Source organism: Pogona vitticeps, chromosome 2 (assembly GCF_051106095.1).
Source record: "Pogona vitticeps strain Pit_001003342236 chromosome 2, PviZW2.1, whole genome shotgun sequence".
Taxonomy (NCBI): Eukaryota; Metazoa; Chordata; class Lepidosauria; order Squamata; family Agamidae; genus Pogona; species Pogona vitticeps.
In genome coordinates this window covers 6,698,275-6,711,654 of record NC_135784.1, presented here as the reverse complement: position 1 = coordinate 6,711,654, position 13,380 = coordinate 6,698,275, and the positions used below count along the sequence as shown (strand labels likewise).

Genomic DNA, 13,380 nt, shown 5'->3' with positions numbered 1-13,380 from the left:
CTTTGACTGTGTGGACCACAGCAAACTATGGCAAGTCCTTAAAGAAATGGGAGTGCCTGAACACCTTATCTGTCTCCTGAAAAACCTATAAACCCCATAACGAGCGCCCCGTTTAACGACAAATCCACATAGCGATGCGGATTTTACAATCATATTGCGATGTTTAAATAGGGAAAACATCGCATTGCGATGATCGGTAAGCGTTTTGCTTACCGATCTTTGCATTGTGATGTTTTAAAACAGCTGATTGGCGGTTCCAAAATGGCTGCCGGGTCAACAAAATGGCCACCGCAGCATTTTCGCGCTGATTCCTCACTTACTGAGGTGGCGAAAATGGCAGCCGGATGGAGGATTTCTGCATAGCGGTGAGTTTTTGCCCCATAGGAACACATTAAATAGGGTTTAATGCTTTCCTATGGGGTTTTTCGTTCCGTATAGTGACGTTTCCGGATAGCAACGATTTATCCGGAATGGATTATCATCGCTATGTGGGGCACCACGGTACATGGGACAGGAAGCAACAGTTAGAACTGGATATGGAACAACTGATTGGTTCGAAATTGGGAAAGGAGTACGACAGGGCTGTATATTGTCCCTCTACTTATTTAACTTATATGCAGAATACATCATGCAATAGGCCGGACTGGAGGAATCCCAAGCAGGAATTAAGATTGCTGGATGAAATATCAACAACCTCCGATATGCAGATGATACCACTCTGATGGCAGAAAGTGAGGAGGAATTAAAGAACCTTGTAAGGAGGGTGAAAGAGGAGAGTGTAAAAAATGGTCTGAAGCTCAACATAAATAAAACTAAGGTCATGGCCACTGATCCATTCACCTACTGGCAAATAGAAGGGGAAGATATGGAGGCAGTGACAGATTTTACTTTTCTGTGGTCCATGATCACTGCAGATGGTGACAGCAGCCACAAAATTAAAAGACTCCTGCTTCTTGGGAGGAAAGCGATGACAAATCTCAGCAGCATCTTAAAAAGCAGAGACATCATCTTGCCAACAAAAGTCCTCATAGTGAAAGCTATGATTTTTCATGTAGTGATCTACGTAAGTGAGAGCTGGAACATAAAGAAAGCTGACCGCCGAAGAATTCATGCTTCTGAACTGTCGTGCTGGAGGAGGCTCTTGAGAGTCCCCTGTACTGCAAGGACAACAAACCCATCCATTCCGAACGAAATCAACCTTGAGTGCTCACTGGAAGGACAGATCCTAAAACTCAGGCTCTAATACTTTGGGCATCTCATGAGAAGAGAAGACTCCCTGGAAAAGACGCTGATGTTAGGAAAGTGTGAAGGCAAGGAGGACGACAGAGGATGAGATGGTTGGACAGTGTCATCGAAGCAACCAACATTAATTTGACATGCAAATACAATATCTTAGTAATACTTACACATATCTTAAAATACAATTCTCTATTCTACACATACAGTGGTGCCTCGCATAGCGATCACTCCGCATAGCAACGAAATCGCTTTGCGATGGACTTTTTGCCATCGCAAAAATGATCGCTTTGTGATGGTCCCTATGTGGTATTTTCGCTTTGCGATGATTGCAGGGAAGCGATCATCGCAAAGCACCCATTTTCGCACAGCTGATTGGCGGTTTCAAAATGGCCACCGGGTAACAAAATGACCGCCTGCTGTTTTCAGGGACAGATTCCTCGCTTTAGAGGCACTGAAAATGGAGGCGCTATGGAGGATCTTCACTTAAAGGTGAGTTTTAAGCCCATAGGAACGCATTAATCATTTTTAATGCGTTTCTATGGGCTTTTTAAAATCGCTTAGCGGTTATCGCTTAGCAGCAATTTTTCTACACGAATTAACATTGCTAAGCGAGGCACCACTGTATAACTTACACTTAGCTGAGTTGAAAGTTCTTTAGTCAACCATTCTGATTTCTTTAGAGACTATCTGTGTGTGGACCAATCCAGGGAGTGACAGGTCATCCAGGCAGGGATACAGCTGCACAATTAGTCTGAGAGGGAAGTGAGCGGATCGGACCATTGGCACCATCTGGTTCAACATTGATGGCATTGGGTCCAGAAGGACACCCAGTGAGTGTTGGGAACCATGCAAATCACAGACATCAGGGGCACCCAGTTGGAAGACACACACACACCCCGTCTTGTTTGGATTCAGCCTCAGTCTACTGTCCCTTTTATCCTCCCATTGAAGGAGAAGGTGGGGACAGAACTGAGGTTACCTCTTAATCGATTATCACAAGAGTTTTAAGTAAAAGTTGATGGTACAGACCAAAATCGCCCACTCTGGCATGTCTGTTCAGGGGGAAGAAGAAGGGAGCCTTGGAGGGGAACCCACACACACACCCCCCAAATGAGGATGACCAAGGTTTGCCTCTTGTCAAGAGGACCTGACCTTGGTGAGCATGGGCTTGGGGTGGGCAGGATTGAGATTTTATTTAAAAAATACACCTAAATAAGATACAAAGAAAACCGTACCCCCAAACACCACAACTTTGCACATGATCAAAGAAGAACTGTTGTGTCATGGATGGAGTACCAGACTAAAAACCAGGAGGCCTGGATTCAAATCCCTGCAGGGCCAGGGAAACTGAGAGGGGAGTGTGGGGGGGGGGGTTGGCAAGGCTACTTCAGCCACCTCTTGAAATCCCACTGACCTGGCAAATGTTGGGAGGGATCTGGGATATGGTTCTTCCTTTTTGGTCCCCCCAAAAAAGCAAAAAGATGTCAACTCAGTCTCGCTGCTTCCTAGGAGAAAAAAAAATAGAAAAGATTAGCTGGGAGGCTTTACGGATAAAGCAGATCAAAATGTTTCCTTGTGAGATGTGCCTTCCTCGTGTTTCAGGCAGCAGGACAAGAGGAACAGAAAGGCAGCCCAAGAAGAAGCCCCAGGGAGGGAGGGAGGGAACCAGAGAGCAACAGGAACCATGCTTCCCACGGACACATGTGATGGAAGCATCAGCATGCAAGGTGGTATTCGTTATTTTTGTCACCTCAAGGATCCTAACTCAGGGGGCGTCTCCAAAGGTGCCCCTCGGCCTCTGCGCTCCCTCCGTGGGCCAAGGGCCCCATCTGTCGTGGGGTTGCCGACCCAAGGCGGGCAGAGTTCAGGTCTCAAGACTTTTCTCACCAGCTGACTTCCAACCCACAACCTTGCTTAGGCTTCGCTCTTTCCTTTGAGCTCACTGCCAACCTCGCAGGGGCTGGGAAAGGCGCCCACCAAGGGTGGGGTGGGGTCTTGGTGTCTGGGCTGCCCCTGCTGGAAAGCAAAGCATTTTGCAAACACTTGATCTGGAACGGACCCTTCAGAGCCATTCACTCTGCAAAAGACATGCCAGGAGAGACACCCCAGATCCAGAGGGGCTGAGTGGCCTTTTCCGGTCCTTCTTTCCTCCTGCCCTCCATGTGGAAGGACCAGAGCCTCTTCTGGCCTCTTTCCAAAGGCTCTTTTTCACTCCACCCCATGGAGAGCCACGAATGGGAGGCATGAGGGCGAATCCCTTGGAAGGAGGAGTGAGGGGGCAGGTCTTTTGCAGAGCTGATGGCCCTGAATTGAGTTTTCAGGAACCAAAGACCAGAACCATTTTGGCTGTGGGGGGAGGACGACTTCCAAGAAAAGACCATTCCTGGGGAGATGGATCTCCCTTTCAGCCTCCGCTCCAGAAAGATCCCAGGGAGGAAAGTCCACCCCCTTCTCTGTTCTGATACTCTCCTGCCTGCCTTTCGGGAAAAGGGGGTCTGTGTTCACACAAGCAATGCAACAGGGAAGCCGCCCCCCCCCCTCTTGCAGATGATCTTCAGCTCAGGATCTGGTCTTGAGAGGGATCCGGTTAGCCCTCCTCTCTGCCAGATCATCCAGGAAATAGCATAGCATAGGCATATTTCAGGAAAAGACAAACACAATACACGCACTCACACCACATACAGAGAGACACACAGAGACACAGACACTGTGTGTGTGTGTGTGTGTTTGTGCAAAAGAGCAAGAGGTCCAACAGATGTCCCCCCCCTCACAGGGAAGGCGCAGGGTGGTCCCCTCTCCCTTGCCAGCCCCACTTCTCCTGCCTGCCCCCCCAAGTCACTGGGAATGGGGCTCCTCCCCCTCCCCCCTTTTCCTTTCCAGCCCCACCTGGGACTTTGGCCCTTTAAGGGAGGGAGGGAGGGGGTGTCCCACATCATTAGAGGGAGGAGGAGGTGGGGGGGAGAGATGGAAGCCTTCCTTTGATTCCATCCACCAGGGCAACTCCAAGGATTCAGGGGAAGACCGGGTCTCCTTACCCCGCCCCCTCTACACACATACAGGCACACACGCACTGGATAAAGCCCTCCTAATAGGGCCTTGCAGGGGCGGTGGGTCTCCCTGCACCTGAGGGTGGGATCCGGACCCCAGAGATCCTCTCTCCCATTTGAATCCCCCTCCCCTTCCCTCCGGAGGAGACTCAAGAGGAAAAAAATGGCCTTGCAAGCAGGTCGAGCAGTGCAAACCACAACCAGGCGCCCTCGGGAATGCCCTGAGAAGCAGCCCCCCACCCTGAGAGTGGCCATCTCACACCCCCCATGCAAATCTCTTCCCCATCTGCCCCTCCAGCGCCCACCTCCAGTGTGGGGGAGGACCCACTGCTTGTGGGGAATGGCCTGTCCCGTCAACGCTCCAAGACCTCCTTGAGCCTCCCCTTGGATCCAACCTCAGATGGGGCTGATGGTGTTTGTTGTTCCACTTGGGATGCGTCGGACCTTCCTCCTGAAGTACAAGGGGCATAAAAGATAAAACATTGGCACAAAATTCACATCTCACTTGTTAAAAATCTGTTTCTTCATTTCATGCATTTCTTAGCAGCTGACTTATTGCTTAGCGCTACTCTCTGTATTCTACCACAGCATGATACATGGAACGATCATCCAAACCCACAACGTGAAACACCTCAAATTGTTTTTCCATTATTTTGAATTCTATCTCCCAGATTGTTTCTGACACTGCTAAGGAATCTAAGGAACGACAAAATTGCAATAGACCCTTGATATAAAATTTAAAGTAGTAATAGCTCAGTCACAGGGGAATCTGGTAGGGGAACAGTGTGGTTTTTTCCTTTATCAATGAAAAATTATTCTTAAAAAATCCTTAAGGAATGGTATTTTGAACGGCAAGTCTGCTGAGCCTGCTTCCAAAGGGGGGGGGGAGCAGCAGCAAGGCCAGGAGATTGCTAATAACAGAGTCCTATCTTTCAGAGCTTTAGAGAGTCTTAAGGTAAAGGTTCCCCTTGACAATTTTTGTCCTGTCGTGCGACTTAGACATGGAACGCTGTTACCTTCCCACCGAGGTGGTCCCTATTGATCTACTTGCATTTCCATGCTTTTGAACCGCTAGGTTGGTGGCAGCTGGGACAAGCGACGGGCGCTCACTCCGTCGCGGGGATTCGATCATAGGACTGCTTGGTCTTCTGACCCTGCAGCACAGGCTTCTGCAGTTTAGCCCGCAGCGCCACCACGTCCCTTTAGAGAGTCTTAACGGACTACAAAGCCCAGGTGCCTGTACTTGTTAAGTATAACAAGGAGTGAACCTTTCAGGCCAGACTTGTTGGAAAGGATCTGTGTTACACCCTAGCTGGGGTTACCAGGACTCAGCCCAGCTGGAAAGGGGTACCTTGACACCTGGATGCTCTCTGGCCGACCGAGCAGCGATCCCTAGAGGGAGGCTGGTTCGCAAACACCCTCACCCAAGGCGGCTGCTGAGAGGACTCCACAGTCCAGGGGATAAGAGGGCAAGTCCTCTTATGGGTCGAGAACTGGTGGAGAGCCAGGGAACAGGGAGGTGTCAATGGGGCAGATTCTCACCATGGAGGAAGGTGAGGAGCAGCGTGGCCCCGGGGATCTGTCCTGGGACCCGTGCTTTTTTGAACCTGTTCCTCAGTTACCTGGAGATATGGAGAAGCAATGAGGTGGCCATGTTTGCAGGTGACACAAAACTTTTTGGGGGGGTTATGAAGACCAGAAAGGATTGTGAAGAGCTCCAGAAGAATCTCTCCAAACTGGGAATCATGGCAAAATGGCAAAGGCGTTTCTATCTAAGAAAAATGTGTAAAGTAATGCACATTGGGGCAAAAATATATTCAAAACTTGAGTGATCAGCTCACGGGTTCTGAGCTGTCTGTGAGGGAACAGGAAAGAGAGCTTGGTGTGATGGTGGAAGGGGGCGAGGAAGGGGAGAGGCAGGAGCACCGGCTGGGATGAATGGATGGAAGGTAGGTAGATCCGTCTCTCTGGGCAAGTCGAAAGATGGAAAGGATTCTTCCTGCTTGCAGAAGGGGTGGGTGGCCGGGTCAGTCTGTGTAAGGGACACCCACAAACACACAAAAGGGTGTGCCTCCTGCTGTGCCGGCTAGGAAGGCCAAAAAGTCTTCCCCTCCCCCAGACTTCTTCTATTTTCCCCCCTTTTTTCCACCCGCATCACATGCTTACCGGCTTCTCTCTGGGCAGAATATCCCCCCCACTCTCTTATATATATTTGCGACGGAGTCAGTTCGACGCCTTCCTTTCAGCAAATACAGTGGTGCCCCGTATAGCGAGGTTAATCCGTTCCGGATTAACCTTCGCTATACGAAATCTTCGCTAAGCGGGAAGTAAAAAGCCATTGGAACGCATTAAACTTCATTTAATGCGTTCCAAATCGGCCCTAAACTTCCCACTTAGAGAAGTTTCCTGGCCGGGCAGCCATTTTCGCACCCTCCCCTCGCTTGCCGAGGGCGCGAAAACGCCGCGGGGGGGCCATTTCGGGTCGTTTTGAAGCCGCAAAACAGCTGTTTTGCGGCTTCAAAACGGACCCGAAATGGCCCCGCGCCGCGTTTTCGCGCCCTTGGCAAGCGAGGGGAGGGCGCGAAAACGCAGCGTGGGGCCATTTCGGGTTGCCCGCGGCCGTTTTGAAGCCGAAAAACAGCTGTTTTGCGGCTTCAAAACTGCCGCGGGCGACCCAAAATGGCCCCGCGCGGCGTTTTCGCGCCCTTGGCAAGCGAGGGGAGGGTGCGAAAACGCGGCGCGGGGCCATTTCGGGTCGCCTGCGGCCGTTTTGAAGCCGCAAAACAGCTGTTTTGCGGCTTCAAAACGGACCCGAAATGGCCCCGCGCCGCATTTTCGCGCCCTCCCCTCGCTTGCCGAGGGCGCGAAAACACAGCGCGGGGCCATTTCGGGTCCTCCCGCGCCCATTTTGGAGCCGCCGATCAGCTGATCGGCGGCTCCAAAATGGCCGCGGGACGCCCAATCGTCGCAAAGCGAGGTGCGGCGATTGGGTGCTCCGTATAGCGATCCCGAAAAAGGGGATCGCTATACGGATTCGTCGTTGTACGGTGCACTCGCTAAGCGAGGCACCACTGTATAGATAGAAAACCAAACGTTGACAGTGAGGGCAGAAAAATCCCTCCCTTTGCAAAAGAGCGCCTCCTTTCGCTCTTGAAGGGAAACGTCGGGCAAATCCCCTCAGAGGAGACTTCAAACGGGGGGGGGGGCTGAAGGGAAGGGAGAGTCTCTACACCCCTGCTGGCCTCAGTTCCCCTCCTGAGGAGAAATAGTGGCAGAAACCCCTTCCAGGCCCCGCCCCCCCTGCTGTCCCCCCCACCAGAGGACGGTTGGTCCCTGACGCGCCTGCGCCCTTTGGGGCTTTCTCTTCCTTCCCGCCCTTTTCTCCTCTCCCCCTCCCCCTCCCCCGAAGGCCAGCGGTTAGAGAGAGGGCGGGAAGGAAGGCGGGGGGAGGGGGTGCTCTGGAGAGAGAAAAGAAGTCCCCGGGGCCCCTCCCTCCGCGCCGCGGGCAAGGGTGGTGGTGGGGCAGTCGCGGAGGGAGACCAGGACGTCACAAAAGCTGGGGAGGGGGCAGAGACGTCATTTCTCAGAAAAAAGAGAAACGGAATCCAGATGGATCAGCTTGTCCCAAAGCCTGACAGAGAAAAGGTGCTTACAAAAATCTCTTCACCCGTGAACTTTGGTCTAAATGTCAAATTCCACCAAAGAGCAAGCTATACCTGGAAAACCTAATCATCCAAAAAATACCGGCAGGCCTTTTCAGGAGCGAGATTTAACCGCCTTCCCTCTGCGGTTTTAGAGGGACGTTACCACAGTATACATGGGGTCACGAAGAGTCGGACACAACTAAACGACGACGACCACAATACAGTATACATTGTGAAAATCTACATTTTACATGGCCGGCCTCTTCAGAGGACTGGCGAAAAACGTTAGGAAGAACAACCTTCAGAACACGGCCAAAGAGCCCGAAAAACCCACAACAGCCAAGCAAAACAAGACACAAATGTATGGCACCTTATCGGCTAACAATTATATTTTAATGTGAGCCTTTGTGGACATGTCCACTTCATCAGACGTACGGAAACAGTGAAAATAACAGGTGAAATATCCATTTCATAACAGCACAGCTGAGAATAAAGCTGAAGGCAGAACCGGGGAGAGACCCAGGAGAGGAGGGCAGATCAGTGGACTTCCCCAGCTACATTTCAGGAAACCACATAAAGGAAAAGGGCATGAAATCCCTCCTGCCACTGCTTAGTTTTTCCTCTTCTGGTTTTTGGCTTGTTTCAGTCTTTTTATAGATTATTTTAATTTTATTGCCTTTTTTTGGACTGTAAAACGTGCACAGAGTAGATCCGTCTCGGTGGGTGGTATAAAAGCTAAATAATAGACAGGGAGATCAAATCAAAAAGGTCAAAGGGATGATGGAGGGAAGAGATGCTTCAGTTGTGGGGATCTGCAAATGTTTGTGCAAAGTTTGTCTTTGTGCCTGCGTGTGACACGGTGTGTGCGCATGCAACGCGTGTCAAATGGATGGCCCTGTGGGGAAGAAACCTTGAGAGAACCGGAACAGGGAGAAGAGCTTCACTTCAGGCTGTAGCCGAAGTCTACGTCCATCATCCTTGGAAGTCTGGAGCAGAAAGCTTCATGTCAATGGAGGCGCCGGAGGAGAAAGAGTAGCAAAAGGGAAGACCAAGGCGTAAGAAAATATTTCTTGATTTAGCATGTTAGTCTGTGGAACTCCTTGCCACAGGATGCAGTGTCCAGAGGGGTCTCCCACAGAGCGAGGTGCCCCTTGCCCCTGACACCACCACCCCCGCCCTGGGCTCTCTCCCTTCAGAGAAGAAGCTGGGAGGGGGGCTGAGGGGGCCTTGTCGGGCGTTGCTCCTGTCCTGGAGGGTGGGAAAGCAGCAGAGGTCCCCCCATAGCTCCTCCTGGTCATTCTTTCCCCCCCTTGGTCCACGAGGGGTGGGGCAGAGGATTCTGTGTGTTTGTGTGTGTGTGTGTGTGTGTGTGTGTGCCCATGGGCAGCCCCCCTGCTTCTCAGGATGGAAACAATGGGAACAAGGATGATGAGGATGATGATGAGGACTGGAGAGGTTGAGAGAGGGAGAAAGAAAGGGAAGGGAGGGGGAGAAGGGAAAGCTGGAAATGAGGAGGGGGGTGCTTCTGGCACTGCATCCCCCCCCAGAACCGGAAGTGGATGCCATGCATAACATGAAAGCCTTGTCTGATTAAGTTGTGCTTTATGGCAAGAATTGTAATGGTTCACTTGTGGAGGCTGCAAAAAAGGGCCAGCAATGTAACCACCTTCTTGAATGCCTGGGCTTGAACACTGAGTTAGAAAGAGGGCATGGTACTTTCATCTTGCAGCCAATGAAATCAGTGGAAGTTATGATGAATTTTCTGTGCAACTGGCACCTTTGGTCACCTTCTGGGTGATGTGCCTTGCCTGAGAATCCTTTCCCCACAAAGGTACAAAATGCTCATTAGAGGATGAGACTAATGGCAGCAAGAAGGGGCAGGTATTCCCCATGTGATTCCTGGACACAACTACAGTGGTGCCGCACATAGCGATGATAATCCGTTCCAGGAAAATCATCGCTATCTGGAATCGTCGCTATATGGAACAAAAAACCCCATAGGAACGTATAAAACCCTGTTTAATGCGTTCCTATGGGGAAAAACTACCGTACAATTGCACTCATTTCACACGCTAGCAAGGTTATGCTCAAAATCCTACAAGGTAGACTTCAGCAATATGTGGACCGAGAACTCCCAGAAGTACAAGCGGGTTTACCAAGAGGCAGAGGAACTCGAGACCAAATTGGTAACATGCGCTGGATCATGGAGAAAACCAGCGAGTTCCAGAAAAACATCTACTTCTGCTTCATTGATTATGCAAAAGCCTTTGACTGTGTGGACCACAGCAAACTATGGCAAGTCCTGAAAGAAATGGGCGTGCCTGACCACCTTATCCATCTCTTGAGAAACCTATATGTGGGACAGGAAGCAACAGTTAGAACTGGATATGGAACAACTGAGTGGTTCAAAATTGGGAAAGGAGTACAGCAAGGCTGTATACTGTCCCCCAGGCTTATTTAATTTATATGCAGAATACATCATGCGGAAGGCTGGACTGGAGGAATCCCAAGCTGGAATTAAGATTGCCGGAAGAAACATCAACAACCTCCAATATATAGATGATACCACTCTGATGGCAGAAAGTGAGGAGGAACTAAACAACCTTGTAATGAGGGTGAAAGAGGAGAGTGCAAAAAACGGTTTGAAACTCAACATAAAAAAAACTAAGATCATGGCCACTGGCCCCATCACGTCCTGGCAAATAGAAGGGGAAGTTTTTCCTGTAGTGATGTATGGAAGTGATAGCTGGACCATAAAGAAAGCTGACCGCCGAAGAATTGATGCCTTTGAATTGTGGTGCTGGAGGAGGCTCTTGAGAGTCCCCTAGACTGCAAGGAGAACAAACCTATCAATTCTAAAGGAAATCAACCCTGAGTGCTCACTGGAAGGACAGATCCTGAAGCTGAGGCTCCAGTACTTTGGTCATCTCATGAGAAGAAAAGAGTCCTTGGAAAAAACCTTGATGTTAGGAAGGTGTGATGGCAAGAGGAGAAGGGGACGACCGAGGATGAGATGGCTGGACAGTGTCATCGAAGCAACCAACATGAATCTGACCCAACTCTGGGAGGCAGTGGAAGATAGGAGGGCCTGGCGTGCTCTGGTCCATGGGGTCACGAAGAGTCGGGCACAACTAAACGAATGAACGATGGGGAAAAACTCACCGCTATGCAGAAATCCTCCATCTGGCCGCCATTTTTGCTGCCCGGTAAGCGAGGAAAGGGCGCGAAAAAGCTGTGGGCGGCTATTTTGGAACCACTGATCAGCTGTTTTCAAAACATCGCAATGCAATATTTAGCCATTCAAAAAATTGCAATGCGATCGCTATGCGGATTCGTCGTTAAACGGGGCGCTCGCTATGCGAGTCACCACTGTACACTGATTACAATTTACCTAAGCCTAGAAAAAGTTTTAGACTTTAACTTCCAGAATTCCCCAGCTGGCATGGGGATCTGCCTAGAGTGGTCTTATAGACCAGATGGGCGGGGTACAAATCAAAACAACCAATCAATAAATCCATGGCTGGATTTAATTCCAGTTTCCCCCGACACAGAGACTGCCCCATTTCATAATACAAGGTTTACTCTAGAAGTACAGTGCGACGCCCAAATCCATGGGGGTGTGTGTGGTTAAAGGGGTAAAAATGCAGAAAAATTATTTCCATGTGCAATGCCATAACTGGACACAGGAAGGTACCAGAGACCATACTATATATCAGTGACAGTGAACCTTTTTGGGCCTGAGCGCCCAAAGTGGCAGTGCATGGAAACAGCAGGCAGTGTGCAGTGTCAGCATCGGTAGCAGCACTGGAAGTAGAGGTGGTGGGACTGGAAGTGGCAGCAGAAGAGGGAATCCAGGGCACAGAGGTGATTCAAGATTCCACTCTGGATCCGCTGCCAGAACCAGCTGCTCCGGATTCTGACCCACCGCCTGTCGAAGTGCGAGCACTGCAACTGCAGCCGCCTCCTCAGGCTTGGCTGTAGGGGGAGGGAAGGAGCAATCTGGCGACATATGGCTCGCATGCCCGCAGAAGGGGCTCTGTGTGCCAGCAGTGCCACGCATGCCATAGGTTCCCCATCACTGCTATATATTCTTCAAAAACATACATTCATAGCACAGTCTAGTGGCTAGTACTGGTAATACATGTGAAAATTTTTTCCTGATTTTATTCTTTTAATATTTTTAATATTTTCAGACCATGGATAATGGAAACCACAGATACTGATCCTGCAGAGACAGGGCTCATATCTTTAGAAGAAAGAAGAATTTACTCACAATTATCAACTATAGTTTCAATAAAAAGATATAAGTAAAAACAAAATAAAGGTATTATACAAAACGAAGAAGACGTAAGAAAAAGAAATATAACATGGCAAATATTTATGCATTGCATCATGTGTAAATTTACATGTCTGGCAAAATCAACTTGTCCGTGAAAGCTCACAGTAAGTCTTTAAGGTACCACCACATTTTAATGTTTTTTATGTGTTCTTTTATTCTATACTTCTATTTTGTTTCCACCTTTAATGCTTGCACAGACTAACATGGATATCTGTTCTAAAATCAAAAGATAAACGATAAAGTTGAGGTTTTCCAAGAAAGACTCCATGCTTACTTCCCAAAAGATGTTCAGGGAAGAAGAGAAAGCAACACGGCAAATAAATAAATAAATAAAATGAAACAAAGGCCCTGTCCAAAAGATAGAAGTGGGAAGAAGTCTATCCATTAAATAAGGGAGAAGGGACAAAAAGAAAAACAATGGGAAGTGGGCCTCCCATGGGTCACTGCTGCTTTCTGTCAATAGGATGGTGTTATTTACATATCTGAAAATACTGATAGTCCTTTCACCAATTCTCACTCGTCCTCCCTCTGAATCAAATCTGGCTTTTCATATAAAATGTTCTGTGTACGGACTGAACAGATAAAGGGATAAAATGCACCCTTGTCTGATTCTTTTGCCTATAGGAAACCATTCTGTCACTCCATAGTCTTTCCTCGCCATAGCTTTTCGTCCACAATACAGATTATGCATCGGGACAATCCAGTGCTGAGGCACACCCAAGGTTCCCTCTAAGCTTGGCACATACATGGACAACTCCACCTCCCTCTACAGAGCATTCTTCCCCCTCCGTACAACGATAACGTTTGGTTCCGTTTGTCGCAGAACCCTCCGCACAAGGGGGACAGGGCGGGTATACACACATGTACAGCCCCACACACACACACACACACCCCTGCGCATGCACGGGCTGGATAAAAAGGCAAGGTGGGCCAGATGTGGACTGTGGGCCATACTTTGGAAACCCCTGATCTACTTTGCAGTAGACTCTAAAGCATAGGATTCTCTTTTTCTGACATTAATTAGTAATGGCTCTCCAATATCCAGCATATATTTGCAAGTGCCTCTTTTTCAGAATCCAAATTGAATGTCAGTCATTTCTCGCTCCAGACA

General features: G+C 49.3%; 1 protein-coding gene and 2 long non-coding RNA genes across 3 annotated transcripts in view; 2 read left to right on the top strand and 1 right to left on the bottom strand.

Annotated features, from left to right (window-relative positions):
• LOC144587339 (uncharacterized) overlaps nt 1-13,380 on the top strand; it is a 251,289-nt gene that overhangs the window by 55,394 nt on the left and 182,515 nt on the right. The window lies entirely within an intron of this gene.
• The window catches only part of LOC110070919 (uncharacterized), a 34,419-nt gene that overhangs the window by 6,004 nt on the left and 15,035 nt on the right, over nt 1-13,380 (bottom strand). The window lies entirely within an intron of this gene.
• On the top strand, nt 7,750-12,684 carry LOC144587338 (uncharacterized). Its single transcript, XR_013542498.1, has 2 exons — nt 7,750-8,985; nt 12,124-12,684. It is a non-coding gene; the product is annotated as an uncharacterized LOC144587338 (long non-coding RNA).